The sequence below is a fragment of the Chionomys nivalis genome, chromosome 20 (genome assembly GCF_950005125.1).
Source record: "Chionomys nivalis chromosome 20, mChiNiv1.1, whole genome shotgun sequence".
In the NCBI taxonomy this organism is placed as follows: domain Eukaryota; kingdom Metazoa; phylum Chordata; class Mammalia; order Rodentia; family Cricetidae; genus Chionomys; species Chionomys nivalis.
In genome coordinates, this window is record NC_080105.1 from 23,669,703 (window position 1) to 23,686,572 (window position 16,870).

The following is a 16,870-nucleotide window of genomic DNA, read 5'->3' on the forward strand; positions in this document are numbered from 1 at the left end:
CTATATGTGTGTACATGTACATGTATATGTATGTATGGGCATGCTTATGCTATATTTGGAGATTATAAGATGACCTGTAGAGACTCAATCCTGTCATTTCACCTTATGAGTTCAAGATCACACTTGGTCATGTATCTTGGCAGCAAATGCCTTTACCTGCTGAGCCATCTCACTGTTCTGAGAAGATACCATTTTCAATGAACTCAATAATGCTTTAATGAATTTGTTGGAAGCTTACGTGACACAAAAGCTATTCAGTTAGTTATTTTTTGTTAACAATTACAGCTTTGAAAACACACATAATAAGAGATATTTGCATTATAATTTTTCTTAATTTAGTTATTATAAAAGAAAACAATTCTTCAAGCCCTAATGTAGTTCATCACTGAGATTGATGTAGAGTCATGAACCATGGAAGAAAGTTGCTTACATGCTTTCTTTCTCATACTACCCAGACCACATGCCCAGAGGTGGTACTGCCAGACACAGTGGTCTCAGCTCTCACATATCAATCATTAATAAAAAAAATGTCTCCCAGGTCAATCTTGCACCAGATCAATCTCCTGGAGGCAACTCCTAAATTGAGATACCAATATGTTTAGGTTTGTGTCAAGTAGACAAAAGGCAATCAGTGCAATATTTATAGAATTAATGATAGTCAACTTTATTTGTAATTAGGGGTTAAAACTCATGTCGTGGAGTGCAATATTAGAGTGATCTGCCTGGCTTCTGGGTCTGAGTTCTGCAGTGCCCTTGTTGCATTTTTGAAAATTTCCTTGAAAAGAAGATCTATTTCTTGGAAGAGCCAAACATTCTAGACTCGTGAAGCATATATTCTCCAACATGGAGAATGAAGAAGAGAATGGTTCAAACTATTAATTAAACAAGTGAGATGAATTTTTTGCACCCTGAAAGATGTTCAGGATGACTATCCTAGCAGTTTGGTGTAATTTTTTTAGGATGGTTGTTTTGTTTGTCAACTGACAGTGGTTCCCTTCTCATTACACCTCAAATTCATGACTTCATTATAACTATTAGAATTAGTATATTTTATTATAAAATTCATGTATATATATGCACACATATAAATATGTAGATAAAAACTACTGCACACATTTAGTTTTCTTGTGTGTATTCTTCTTTTTAGTTTATAATATAATTGCATGGTTTCCCTTTTCCTTTTCCTCCCTCCAAACCCTCCCATATAACCCCCTTGCTCTGTAGTCAATCCAGGAATGCTGAGAGTGGGAGAAATTATCTCCCCTGTGAAAAGAACACAAATTGGTTATCAAATACCAAATGGTCAGCCCTGAAAACATAATACAGTTAACATTATACATATAGAGAAAATTGTATTTACATATTTACTTTGTACATATGTAACAACAATTTATAATAAATGAGTTCACATAAATTTTTAAACCCTGAAAGATATTTTGCATATGTGACTAGGAAGGAACTGGACTAGGTCCTAGATCCTAAGGTCAAGAATATGACTTAGAGAAAAACAAAGGCTTTATCCTGACACCCTGCAGGGGCTTGCAGCTCACCTGCTCCTGCCCATCAACACCATTTTGCAGGAACTAGATTTCTTTTGCTTGTTTACTCCTACAGTGAAACTGAAGATTAATAAAGAAATAACAAACATCCAAAGAGATCAGTCTGTGCAAACAAACCTCATGCTAGCAAAATACATTTGTTTTTTGAGACAGTATTTAAAAAAATAATACAAACTCAAAAGAAAGCTGAGTGCATTGCAATTCTACATGCCTTCTCAATTTATAAGTGCTGAATTGTCAAATAATTACTTTAAAAGGCAAATTAGAGGCCAGCTTAATAATAAACTCAAGTCAATTTAGTGATAGAGAAGACACAATAGAAGAAACCTTTCGTAGCACAGCGATTCAACTTCTAAAAGATAAACAGACAACCAGAAACTTAAGAGTAGATGAAATAAAACAACGAAATTAGACTGGGATAAGAAAGAAATGACAGAACTTTGAGAGGTAGGAAGTATATTATATATGATAAAAATAACTGAGTGAGTTGAAGAATTAAGATTAGTAAAGTGATGAGTCTTACTAGGTCATAGGAAGTTTTGAAGTAAAAAAATATATAATCCAACCCTCCTATAATAAACAAGTTTACAAATAATAATGTTAAACCTTCTTCCAGATATTTTAATTCAATAATCTGGAAAATAAACATTAGCTAAATGATGGAGGAAGGTCATTGGCTAATAAAGAAACTGCCTTGGCCCATTTGATAGGCCAGCCTTTAGGTGGGTGGAGGAAACAGAACAGAATGCTGGGAGGAAGAGGAATTGAGCTCAGATGCAGAGCAGCTCCTCTCAGAGCCAGACGCGTTGCAGCCAGCCACCAGGTCAGACATGCTGAATCTTTCCCGGTAAGCACACCTAGTGGTGCTACGCAATTATTAGAAATGGGCTAAATTAATATGTGAGAATTATCCTAGAAGAGGCTAGATATAATGGGCCAGGCAGTGTTTAAAAGAATACAGTTTGTGTGTTGTTATTTCGGGGCATAAGCTAGCCAGGCGACTATGAGCTGGGGTGACAGGAACACAGCCTGCAGCTCCTACAACAGAATGGCAGTTTCTTTATTAGCCAATGACCTTCCTCCACCAGCTAAAAGAATTTAGCAACTCATCCTAGGAGAAAGGTAGTTTATTGCCAAGTAGATATTTTATTCAAGAGACAGGTCTTCAATATAACGAAAGCTGCAGCCAGGTGGTGGTGTGCAAGCCTCTAATCCCAGTACTTGGGAGGCAAAGACAGGTGGATCTCTGTGAATTTGAGGGCAGCCTTATCTACAAAGTGAGTTCCAGGACAGCCAATAAACTCTGTATTTAAAAAAAGGCGAAAAAGAAAAAAAAAAGAAAGAAAAAAGGAAAGGAAGAAAGAAAGAAAGAAAGAAAGAAAGAACGAAAGAAAGAAAGAAAGAAAGAAAGAAAGAAAGAAAGAAAGAAAGAAAGAGAACGAGCAAACTCTGACATGGTATATGCCTGGACTCCAAGAAATTGTAAGAAAGAGGCAAAAGAAAGAGAAACAAACTTGGTCTATAGAGACCTCCTAGAGAGTTCCTAGTCCACCAGATCTGAATATTGACATACTGTATTAAATAAAAAAGAAGAAAAAAATTTAAAAAGTACATTTACAGTATAAGTTATCAAAATTTAAGATATTAAACACAGGATTATTTATTCAGTTTGGTAAGCACATAAAAATTTAAAGTTCCAGATAAACTAGACAAATGCAATTTTGCATGCAATAAATACTAATTACAGAATAGAATATCATGCCTAAATTAAAATTTTAAGCATTTCAATCAAATGTGTCAATTTATTATTAATATTGCAGTGTCTTAGAGATTGTAGGAAAGATGTAAGTCATAGGAAATAATGAAAAATCCTTTGTCCATTTTAAAAGAAAGTAAAATAAAATATCATCAAAGAATGAGAATATTCTCAGTGTTTGGCTAATTTCAAAGAAAGATGGTTTTATAGCAAATACAAAGTAGAACAGTTTTACACTAGAGAGATGGGAGTAAAGAATACACTCAAGTGAAGTGAACAATATGCCTTAATACCTTATTAATATGTTTACTATTAAGGTCACATTTGTGTACTTGTAAAATAAGATTATATATTGGTATAAATGTAACTTAAAAATTTATGTGTTGAGTTGACAACAATTTTCAGTGTTTGGAAATTTTATCACCTATGTTTTCCAAATTGCCACTTATAATTGCAACTTAATTTTATTGTTTTGGGCAAATTTTCTTCTCAGGTATTAAGAGAGATTCATGCTTATTTTCTTCTAGTTATGGAAGAAAAGTAGAAATCAACCATTCAAGGAAGGTTGTGCAATACAGAATTTGTCAGAGGTTTTTACCTTCTTGATTATTGGTGCCTGAGAAGCTCAACACACTCTGTGCAACGGAAAACAGAAAATAATTATGATATAATTCTCGAGGCTGGAAATCTATTTTATTTTCTTATGTTTCTATTAAAAATTTTCTTTTCTTTTCTTTTCTTTTTAATTTTTTTTCGAGACAAGGTTTCTCTGTAGCTTTGAAACCTGTCCTGGAACTAGCCCTTGTAGACCAGGCTGGCCTCAAACTTCCAGAGATCCACCTGCCTCTGCTTCCCAATTGCTGGGATTAAAGGCGTGTGCTTCCACCACCTGGCCGCTATTAGAAAATTTCAACATTTGTAAGTTTTGACTTGTTTCTTCAAGATTGAGACATTTTATCTAGAAGGGAGGCTCATTAAGACTCAGAAAGTAAAGAGAAAGCTTCAAAAGTACAGGAGCTCCTAAAGCTTACAAGGTTCATGATATTCCTTTGCAAGGAACAGAAAAAGAGGCAATAATAGATACTGGCATGAAAAGATCCCAACTTTAAAAAAAGTACACAAAGTATTCACTTTAGTAAAGATTTTTCAAAAATAGTTATTTAATTTCTTTGTTCAAGGATAGTTTATGAAATCCCCAAATCTTTACTCATCACAACCCATGTGGTTTCAGTAGTGTGTGCTAGCTCTGGCCACTGTGCAGTTCCCAGAAAGGATAGAATGCTTGATGATAAGCTGCTCACTTTTAGGGAAGTGGAGAACTAAAAAAAATGCTCTCTTTTGTTTGATGTAATTATATAATTTGTTGTGAAAATAAAGTTTTGTGTACATAGGAAAGAAGGAGGAAGAGGAAAAGAAGACAAAAAGAAGGAAGAAAGAGGAGAAATAGGAGGAGGAAAAACAAGAGGAAGAAGAGGAGGAGGATGAGAAGAAGAAACTGATGATGGCATCCATGACACAGACAATTAAGACAGTGAAGGCAACTACTACAATGTCTATGAAAACAACAACTGCTACTCAAACCTGCAAGTATCCTACTCATACAGGGAGCTCCAAGGATGCTGTTTTTCTGAAACTCATGATGGGCTGGTCTTTCTCTTAATTCAGAGATATCCATGCTTTCAAAATATCCATGCTCCTGAAGGAAACTCTAATGAACTCATTGGTTCACTCAACTAGACTTGGTGGAATCATTTCCATGTTCTGTCAGTGTTCTATATGGGTAAATAGGCATTGCTCCATATTTCTCCAGGGAAAATCACACAATATGACTAAATCTCATTCTGTGTAAATACATAAGACAATGGAAAATTGGCAATAGTTTAAAGATTCTAATTATTCAAGTAGAGTATTTTTATTCTTGAAGGTGAAACATGGTATTACATAATTTACTTTTCCTACATTTAAATTATATTAAAATATTTTATAATTAGCCTTTGTAATACCAATTTAAAACAGATACTCTTACTTAAGATGCAATGAAAATACCATTTACGTGTGTTTTATATATTCCTGTGGAATGCCTTTTTAATATTTAAAATATTTTTTGTGAATTTTATGCAGCTGCACGGTATTAAACCATTCAACTTCCTCCTGCTTATGACTCTTCCTGTGTCTCCCACTCATTCTCAACTTTATGATGCTTTTCTTCCATTGTTATTGTAACATATCAATATAAATACAATCTGCTGTGTTTGTTTAGCTAAATTTTCCATCATTACATTCTGCATCATTTATCCTTGTATGTTTTAATATATTTTCTTCTAGATAACATATGCAATGCCTTTCTTGAAAATTATTTTTTAGTCAGATATTATAGTAACTTTAATTTTTTTATGTTTCACAATAGAATATTACTATGCATTTCTTTTTTAGTGTTTTATTTATTACTCTCCCCCACTGCATGTGTGTGTTTGTGTATGTGTGTTTGTGTGTGTGTGTGTGTGTGTGTGTGTGTGAGAGAGAGAGAGAGAGAGAGAGAGAGAGAGAGAGAGAGAGCATATGCTACAACATGCCTGTGGAGATTCAAGAGCAATTTTCTAGAATTATTTTCATTTACCTTGCTGGAGACAGGGTCTTTCTTGTTTCTGCTACTCTCTTGAATATTTGGCCATCTGGACCATGAGTGTCTGTGCAATACTTCTGTTTCCACTTCCCATCTTTCTGTAGGAGGGTTGGGAATGTAGATGAACATCACAGCTGAATTAGAGAACAAACCAAAAGCAAAAATGAACAAACGAATGTAAAAACCTAACTTTACTTACACTTAATTTGTTCTTCTCATGAAACTTCCAGCCATTGTGTTTTGGGACATTTTATTATACAGTAGAAGCTAACAGGTAAACTAATGATTATTTTAAGGTTAGATTATTTTTCTACATCCCAGATGTTTATATCCACTCATAATCGATCTACAGGGGCCTGTAGAAAAATCATCTTAGAAAACTTGAAGATACAGATTTCAGAACTAACCATCTGAGTTTGAATGCTTATCCTTCCCTTTATTTGAAATTTAAAAAGTCATGCCATCTATAGTTTAGTTTCTTCATCTTAAAAAAAAAAAATCTCTGACAAAGACAAGAACTTTACTCAATTTTACATGTTATGTTATTTTGAAGCAGGATTAATAAAAACTCAAAAAAAAGTTATTGGGGTTCAACCTGAAGACCAGAAAAGCAAAACAGCCAGTCGCTGACTCTTACCTTGACCTCAGTCTCAAAATAGTGATCCTGTCTCCAGGAATCTCAGAATGAGAGTGTGACGGAGAGCTGCTTCCTCCTGTTTTATAATCCTCTCTAGTTCTGGGTTTAAGGGCATGCACCACTAACACCTGGTTTCTATGACAAGGTAGTGTGGCTACTGGAATTAAAAGTGTGTATCATTGCTGCCTGGTCTGTACTTTTCTGATCTTCAGGCAAGCTTTACTTATTAAAATACAAATGAAATGCCACTACATTATGTTGATGTTTAATTTATTGACTAATTATATCACAGCAATAGGTTATTTCTTTATATCAGATTTACACAATGATGGTCTTGATCCCATCTGACTTTTCATTTGTGCCTGGGGATGGAACTCAAACTGTTAGGCTTACGTGGTGTTTTTACTTGCTGGACCATCTCCTTGGGTCCTGCTATTTATCATTTAAAAGGTGCTTGTTAATATGTTAATTAAAAACTACTATGGTATCAAACCTTCAAATGATTCTCAAACTGTTTTATCTCAAGGATAATATAACTACATAAACAACTTAAACTCATGTTATTGTATGTGATCATAGTTTATAAAATGACACCAATTTCATATTGGCATGTTCAATAGGCTTGTAGTTCTTAATGGCAGTTGCTTTTATCTAAAGTATGAATGTGTTGCAAGTTCTACCTGGGATGATGGATTTGCCTGCACATAGTAATGATAAAAGTGATAAATGGCTTGTATATTAATTCAGCCTGTTTTGATAACAAGGGGTATTTTTCATATTCAACATAAACCACTGGTCCAGATGTTCCTGAACGGGGTGCAAAGCACATCTCTCAGGATCCTGATTCCTCATCGCAGAAACAGGTAAATCACAATGGCAGCTAGAAAATTACGATCACAAGAGTTAAAGTTTAATTGTTCCCAGAGTATTATTATAAGTAGTATTCTGAATGCTTTTGAGAAATAATCAAAGTATTTTCAGACAATCTGAAAAATATTAAAAAACATGAGAGAAATTAACCACATTTTCATGGTTCTATTTATTGGAAATATGCAGAATAGGCTAATTTATGGAAGCAAATAGTAACCTAGAATATATAATTCCATTTTCTGCTTATTGTGGGGGCTAATGAAGAAAAAAATGTTAGAAGCATCAACATTTTAAGAAGATATTTTACATTATTTATTTGTGCCTAGAAGTAACACTATGAAAATGATATTTATTTTCTGAGATATCTGGGCTTTTAGGAGTACTTTAAGAACCATCAGCAGATTTGTAGGACTGCCTGCTCTTGCTTGAGTTCAACTTCCAATACTGGCGCTTGCTTTCCTGTTAGCTTGTTCGAAATTGTGTTATTGCTGAGCTTCAATGTCGTATCTGTAAAATTATTCACTTATTTTATATTCATTTTCATGTGTTTCCTATACTTCTCATTTCCATTAAAATTTTGTCTCTGTAGAATTATTTAAATTTTCATTACTATTAACTTTTATCTTTCAATTTATCCATGAAAAGGAACAACAATAAAAATGGTTTTGTCATTGATGCAATTTTTAAAATAACAGCTTTACTAAGAAATAAGATATATTTTGTACCATTAGTTACTCTTTGGAATATTCAATTCAGCAGTTCTCAAGTATTTCCATATAATTTTGCTAGTGAAGATGGAACATTTAAACTCTTTAACAATGAGTCTCACACTCTTTGACACTCATTTTAATTCCCTTCTAGCTCTGGCCTCTGACAAGACCTAAGCTATATTTGCTTCCATAAATTGGCTTATTCTGCATATATCCTATAAATAGAACCATGAAAATGTGGTCAGTTTCGTTCATATATCTTAATATTTTTTCCAATTGTCTGAAAATGCTTTGATTATTTTTCAAATGTTATGCAACAAACATTTATGGGTCATGTGTGTGTGTGTGTTTGTGTGTGTGTGCATGTGTGCCAAGACAAGTATGTATGCTTGTGCAGATGCTTTTGCAGGCCAGATTTACATTGCTTTTTGGGACTGGAACATGGGTTCATGAATTAGGCTTGGCTGGCTGACCAGACATCACCACTTGGATCTTGTCTTTACCCACCCAACACTGGAATTGCAAGGGTACACAACTTTAGACACTTTATAGTTATGAGTGCTGGAGATTGAACTCAAGTCTTTATCTATCTCACTTTCTGTCTATCCAATCTATGTCTCAGACACACACACACACACACACACACACACACACACACTTGGGGCTTTCTGTCCAGATAGTCTACATGTCAGATTCAGAAAGACAGCAAGGTTGAGAATAATAGAGGAAGACACATTAACCTTTAGCCTCCATACCCCACACAAATATGTGTAAGTGCACCTACACACATGTGTACACACATAAGCATACACACACACATAATTGAGGTTCAAACGGTCATTAGTGTCATACAGTTAAATTTCCACCTAAATTTATTATGAGTTAGTTTGTTTCATTTGTTCTTTGTTCCTGTCTTTGTCTTCCTTTGTATTTTAACTTTTAGAAATTTTCATAAAAATTTTATTTGATTCAATCTTTTTCAAATCTGAAAAAAATTGGTTATATTTATTTATTTTTATGTTTATACTTTTCCATGTCTGCTCGAGAGTTGACACTGATATTTACAGTGAGTCAAATTCCACTTCAAATGATAATATTCCTATTTATGGACCATTTTATTGTCTCAGAATGATAATGTATTCAGATTTCTTTCTCCATCACTTATATAATTTGTTTAAAATTTATTCTTATATAATCATGTTTAAGGCTATATTTATATTATTTACATAATTAGGATGAATTAAGAATAGTAATACTAAACTTTCTATTTTGCCCTAATTTACTCTGATGCTCTTTCAATATTAATATCATAAAATATAAAACAAAGTGCCTTTTATCGTGTTTCTTTTGAAAACTCTTCTTTCAAGGTAGCTCCCCACAGACACTCTTTCTTTCTGTCACTTGAGAAATCTGTTTTCAGCTACATTTAAAGTGAAGTTTCTTGAGAAGTGAAGAATTTGGATGTTTAACTTCTTTCTCTTAACACCTTAATGTTTCATTGCAATCTATCACACATGGATTCTGAGCAGTCAGATGTAATTTCTGTTTTGCTCCTGTGCACTATGCTTTAACTATGACTCCTTTCAGAATATTTTTCTTTGTTTTTGATTTTCTGCATTTGAATATTTTGTGCCTGGGTGTAATTGTTTTGGCATTTGTACTGTTTGGTGTTCTCTGAGCTTCCTGGATCTGTTGTTTAGTGTCTGATATTGATTTTGGAAAATCCAGGTCATTATTCTTTCAAAAATATCTTCCATATTTTAACTCCCTTAATCCCATTGCTCAAAAGTCAGAAAGAGGCAGACGATTCAAGGCTAGCTTGGTATGTGTAGTGAGTTCTAGTTCAGTCAGTAAAACGTAGTTAGACTTTGTCTCAAAATAAAAAATAAAAATAACTAATTTTCCTGTTATACTTATATTACCTATTTTCCATATATTTTAATTAATCTATTATAACCCTCACCATATTAATCATTTTACATAGCCACTTTGATAATTCTAATTTCTGCCATATATGAGTTTGATTTCTCTTGCTCTTGAAACTGTTTTATCATACTATGTTCATTGTTATTACTTCTATTAATAGATAGACTTGACATGAAGATTAAATGTAATTTCTATAAACAAGTTTCAGTGTTAATGCGATACAATGTGGGACTAGGGAAGGTTATAGTCTTATGATTAGGCTTCAGTATTTTGTAAGTTTGTGTCCTGAACCATGAACTTCACAAACACTTCTGATCGGTGCTGAACTGGAGAGTAATCTTCTAATACTTGAGTTTTGTATGTACAATTCATACCAAAAGGATAGCAGTTAGACTCTCAGACTTGTCCACGTCTACTCTCTGGCAATTTCTCCTAAATCTTTCACACCAGGTGATGCATCTCATTGCGGATTTCACTGACTGATCTCCAAGCTCTCCCTCCAATCTCAATGTGTGACTGATCTTCTTGTCAGATTTGGGGTGCACTGTGATCTGACCTGCTTTGTTGTTTTTCAGTGTGTTCAGTGTTCCAGTTGCTGCTGGAACAAAATGGTGGTTTCCAAACCATATATTGCTTTATGCAACCTGGAAACTACTAATTATTCTATTTAATGGGAACTCATTTATTATTTAAGGTATTTTAAAACAGTAAGGTGATAATAGATATTTTAGGTATCGTTGGGGATTTTCATCTTAAAATTTCAGCTTAAACTATATTAACTTTAAACTTTAAGCATGTTTGAAAGCATTTATAGGAGAAAAACTGGTTCATGTTTATGGATCAGTGAAAATTAAAAATTATTCTAGAGTTAATTTGTGTACATTAATGATAAATCAGTTTCTTCTTCAAAGTTCTTCAAAATTAATTAGGTAAGTTTCTTTAGACATTTGCAATTGCGCTTTTCTCTATCCAAGATATTTAATAATCCGCAAGGATAATTCCTCCCCTTTCTACTATTTGGGCTTAAACCGTCCTGATAGCAGCTATTCTTGGGCATCCTCTACAAAGTGCACACTTTCTTCTACTTTCTATCAGATCATTCACTTAACTCCTGAGTAATGACCTATGTTAACTTATTTTCTGCCCCACTTGTAAGCTCCATGAGCTAGGTTCCTCCCCCTCTTTATAAGCTAAGTACACCTTTGCATTTTCTGTTGCTTATACTATCAGAACATATGTATTAAAATAATATCTGAACTTAAATAGAAAGAACTTCAACTAACTTAAGATAAAGTCATCAGTATTTCTAGGTAGAACCATGGGTCTATGGATACAGCTCAGTGGCAGAATGTTTGTTTGCTTAATTTAGGTTTAGCTTTGGGGCTAATTTCAAATGCTTCAAACAGTAACAATAATAATATTTAAGACTGGTGATATAGCTCAGTTGGTAAAGTGTCTTCCTTGCATATATCTATGTCTGTCTGTCTGTCTGTCTGTCTGTCTGTCTGTATCTATCTATCATCTATCTATCTATCTATCTATCTATCTATCTATCTATCTATCTATCTATCTATCTATCATCTATCTATCTATTGTTTATCATCTATTTATCTATTGCTTATCATTTATCTATTTATATCTATAAAATATATATATGGATATTGGAAATAATTTATGGTTGATATTAATTTCCTTTTACTTGCAATTCCTGAATATGAGAGAGACAGAGGCAGAGAGAAAGAGTTGAGAGCATTTTCTATGATATACATTTGAGAGCAGAGGTAACATTGTGCTGATTGATGGAGATAAGCCCAGTGATTTGGCAGCAGTCCTGGCATAGTCAGTGGGGTCCTCAACATTGGTAATAAATAATAATTGATGCAGACATTATCACCAAGGTCAGCCTTAGGGACAGACATTGAATCTGTGGCAGTGGCAGCTGCAGTTATGTTTCCAGTGGGTGTTGGTAGCCTAGTTGACATTTCTGAGAAGCAATATACTGAGATATTCAGTAAACAAAAGAAGACAGAAATGTCCTAAAAAATCATGCTGTAACCATGGAGACAGCTAACTCTGGGGTCCACCAGGCAAGATACTTTCACAGACCTCTCAGTATCTTCTATTAAGAAATGGAAGGTGATTTCCTGAAAAATGAATAGTTATATGTTGAGTTATGAGAAATAAACATATTCTGACAAATTAGTCTTATTTATATGTCATTTAAGGAATAACTTAAGAAGGGCTGTAGATAGCACAGTAACATGTCCTGAATTTTCAATAGTACCCAAGCTCTGTTCCCAGCACCCATATCAGACAGCTCAAAATTTCTGCATCTCAGTTCAAGGGCATCTGTAGCCTCCAGCCTCCAAGAGGACCAGCACAGAAACACATGCACACTCAGCACTCAGGCATGTACGCGCACATACTTAAAAGTAAATTATTTTAAAAAGAAGAGAAACTGTGAAATACGATCAAAACCAAAATGACCTCCAAAGATTTTCTGTGCACATGAAAATACAAATATCTAAACCAAGTATTTCACAGGTTGAGAATACAGAAAGACATCTTTGTCTACGGCACCTAAGTTCTTTCCCCCCTTTTTTATTTTTTAAGACAATTTTTTATTTTGCATACTAATACCAGTTTCCCTTCCCTCCTCTTCCCCTGGTATCCTCACCTTCTCCCCACCCCGCCCCCCCATACATTCCTCAGAGAGGGTAAGACCTCCTATGGAGAGTCAACAAAAAAATCACTTGAGGCAGGACCACCCCCCCCCCACTTTATCTAGGCACAACAAGGTATCCGTCCATAGGGAATGGGCTCCAGAAAGCGAGTTCCGACACTAGGAATACTGATCCCACTTCCAGTGTCCCCGCAAACTGCCCAAGCCACACAATTGTTCTTATTCAGAGGGTCTAGTTCAGTCCTATGCAGGTTTCCCAGCTGTCAGTCGAGTCAGTGGGCTCTCACTAGCTCAGGTCAGATGCTTCTTGGTAGCATCATCACAGTTTGACCCCTTTGCTCATATATTGCTCCTCCTTCTCTTCGACTGTACTCTGGGAGCTTGGCTTAGTGCTTACCTATGGATCTCTGCATCTGATTCCGTCAGTTACTGGATGGAGGTTCTATGATGACAATTAAGGTGTTATCAAACTGATTACAAGGGAAAGCTAAGGTAGCTAAGTTTCGTCTCCAAGTTCCCTGAATTGAAAGTCAAGTTATTTGTGGTTTAATAAAAAAATAAAATAAAAAACTATGAGAAATATTATCCTCCATATTTTTAAACACTCTCATGGGCTACATAATTTTCCCTCTATATGAAGCATATTCAAATACCTATTTGGCATCTTTGACATTTAATAATATAATGTAAAATTTAAAGCAATTATAATTCACTTATGGCTAACTGAATGTTGGCAATGTCTCACCAGGGCTGCCAGTGTTTACTCATGTTCCCTGCTCTATTTTATCAAGAGAAAGGTTCCATCTTAAAAGCAGACTTTTACAAGTCCTGAAAAAGTCAGTCTTAAACATTGCTTTGTTTTATTTTTTTTCTTGATGTTGTATAGATGCCTTGGTGAATGGCAATGGGAAGGATTCTTATATGCTCCCCTTTAGAGCATGGGGAAGTGATGTGGGATTCCTATCTGTATGCTGTGATTACCATTAAAGCATAAAGAAATTGCCTTGGCCTGCTGATGGGACAGAACTTAGCTAGGCAGAGAAAACTAAACTGAATGCTGGGAGAAAGAAAGGTGGAGTCAGGAGAAGCCATGGAGCTACTGCCAGAGACAGATGCTCTGAAATTTGCCGGTAAGCTACAGCCACATTGCAATACACAAATAAATGGAGATGGGTTAAATTAATATGTAAGAGTTAACCAATAAGAAGCTAGAGCTAATTAGCCAAGCAGTAATTTAATTAATACAGTTTCTGTGTGGTTATTTCAGGGCTGAGGGGCCGGGAACTAACTAATGGTCTTCTCGCAATAGCGAAAACACTTTATTTCACAATCTCTTTAAGGTAGTTAGTATGACCTACCACTTCAGTCTACAGACAACTGCTGGTACAATGTTCAATGTGTACATTCACTTTTGAGACCTAGAATCCCAGGCATAGTTTTAATTTTTCACATACCATGGATCTACATTATATTCAAATAGATATTTATCCTCAGAATACTTAGCAGCTGAAAAAACCTTAAAGTAGCTTTAAATAAAATTACAATTTTATATTTAAAATCAGACTTGACATTAAACAGTGACCTTTGAGAGGAAATTCAAATCATAAAAATTTCAAGAGCATTTGTGAAATTAAATATCAAATTTGATGGTTGGTGGTTTTAGTAATTTTATTTTCATTGTTCTAAGAGTGTGTACATATCCGTGTCTGTGTAAGTCTTTGTGTGTTTAACTACACCATAGTTATTGCATTCTCTTCTACCTATGATATTATGCATTTAATATTTCATAAAACTGTATCTAGGAATACATTTTACTTAACTAGAAAATGACAATATTTATAAACCTATAAAGAATGATACATAGGATACTATTTATCATTTATAAGATTTTGTAAATAATTGAGTACTTGCTTTTTTGCTTTCAATTACATTCATATTAAAATATAAATTTTTAACCTTCTTTGTCTTTTTTCACAAAGTCTATGGTATAGGATATTAATATATAAATTTTCATAAAAATTAGGACAAGTGTAGTAACAGTATATTGTAAGAACCATATCATATATGTATCAAATAAAATGTGTGAATTAATATTTATATGTATTACCATTTATTTAATTATAATACACCATCACAATATAAATTTAAATGTAATTTCATATAACATTTTGGAATTGTTAGACATGAAGACTATGTTATATTATCAATCACAAGTACAACCACTCCTTAACAATGTAAATAAAGTGTTACACCTCTCTCTTCAGCCAATAGAAAGTGATGGGCCAGAAAGATCTAAGTAATACAAACTGGCAGATACAGTCATTAGGACTTGACCCTGGGAGTAAGAAGCTGGAAGAAACTATAGTTTAATAAGATTATTTTATAAAAGTATTTAACTTAAGAATTTTCAGGGCATCTATCCAACCCTTGAATTAAAATGAATAGTGAATTGAAGCAAGAGCCCCTTCCTCATGGTCGCTTGCTTAAAAAAGTCTGTCATTACCATGGACATGGAGATCAATTTAGCTCTGAAATATTTCATATAAACAGAGGACTTTAGTTGTATTTGGCCCCTTAAAAGAGTTATATGTTGAAGACTTGGTTGATAGCTCATGGAATCTTATAAATGATGAATAATTGGGGCTCTGACATGTTCAGTTCGCCAATTCACTAAATACATTGATAGAATCAACATTTTTAGAATTCATTGGAGCAGGCAAAAGGTAAGTTGTAGGCCTAACTGGAGAGATCATGTCAATGGGGCACCCATCACAGAGGGTTTACTTTGTGTCCTGCATGTTTTGTTTATCTGTTTGCTTCTCAACCACTTCTTTCTCTGTCATATATTTCCATCACCGTCGTATTCTATAGTGTCACAGGCACATAGTCCTGGGGACAGCCAACCATGGGTTGAAAGTTCTGGGATCATGAACAACAACAACAACAACAACCCAAACAAACAAGAAACTTAAATGTGTTTATGCCCGTTATATATCTCAGTGACATGATTTAACTAGCACAATCAATTTGCAAATTCTTGCACTATCAATATGACAACAGATTGATAAAACTCTATATATCAGTAGTAGACAACTACCCTAGTATGTGCCAGGCCCTGGATTCCAATTCTGAGTTTTCAAAATACAAGTACAAAAAGATGATGAAATTCACATATTATATCTGAAATTCTGGCACCGGAAAAAAAAGACCAATATGTGACTGTGTTAATTTTTGTTAAATAGAACAAAAAGCCCCCAAAGCCAGAGTGTTCAAGAGCACAAAGGCCCTTTGAATCATTTAAAATTGGCCTCCCTGATCTTCTTAATTAAACTATAGGAATTCTGGAGTTCTTCAGGCCGTTGACCCTCATCTCTCTCAGCGGGAGACAGAGAGAAGAGGTTAGTGTGAAAGAATCTGCTAAAGTGGATTTTGCCAAATGAAATAAGCTTCACTGAAAGCCGTGAAAGATCTATAAAAGTTTGGATAAACTGCTAAAAATAAGAAAGAAAATACTGATAATTGGACTGAAAGTGACAGGAACTGTGCAAAGTGAAAGGAAGTTGTCAGATGTCTAAAACTCTACTAGAAAAGGCAGGCTGATGAACTACTCAGCTGCAAAGAAATGTGTCAGCCTTCCGCACAAAGGAAAACTGTTGAGAGTGAAACTGGCTGTCCCTGGAAGTTATTTCCAGAGTGGGAAAAGTAATCAAGCAATGTCAAACATTTGATCATGTGTGTTTGCAATCTGTCTACCCAGCTATTCCTTTGGATCTCTCATTTTACTTGGTGTTCAACCGGTCCTGCTTATATCCATTAGTTTATGCTCATTTCACTGTTTTATGTTGCTGGCCTGGGGATTGACAACATGCCCTTTTAGTTTCTCTGTCTACAGATGGAGAATTATGTTCTATAAACTACCATTGACAGATTAGGAATAGAAGCCACAACTGTAACTGAATCTAGTTTAAAATTGGAGATTTGAGCTTTGGGATTGATACTGTAATAAATGAGACCCTCGACAGCTTTGAGAGATTGTGAGTGCATTGTTCATATAAAGGATATGAGTCTGAATGCAAAAAGGCAGACTGCGGATAGAAGATTGTTGG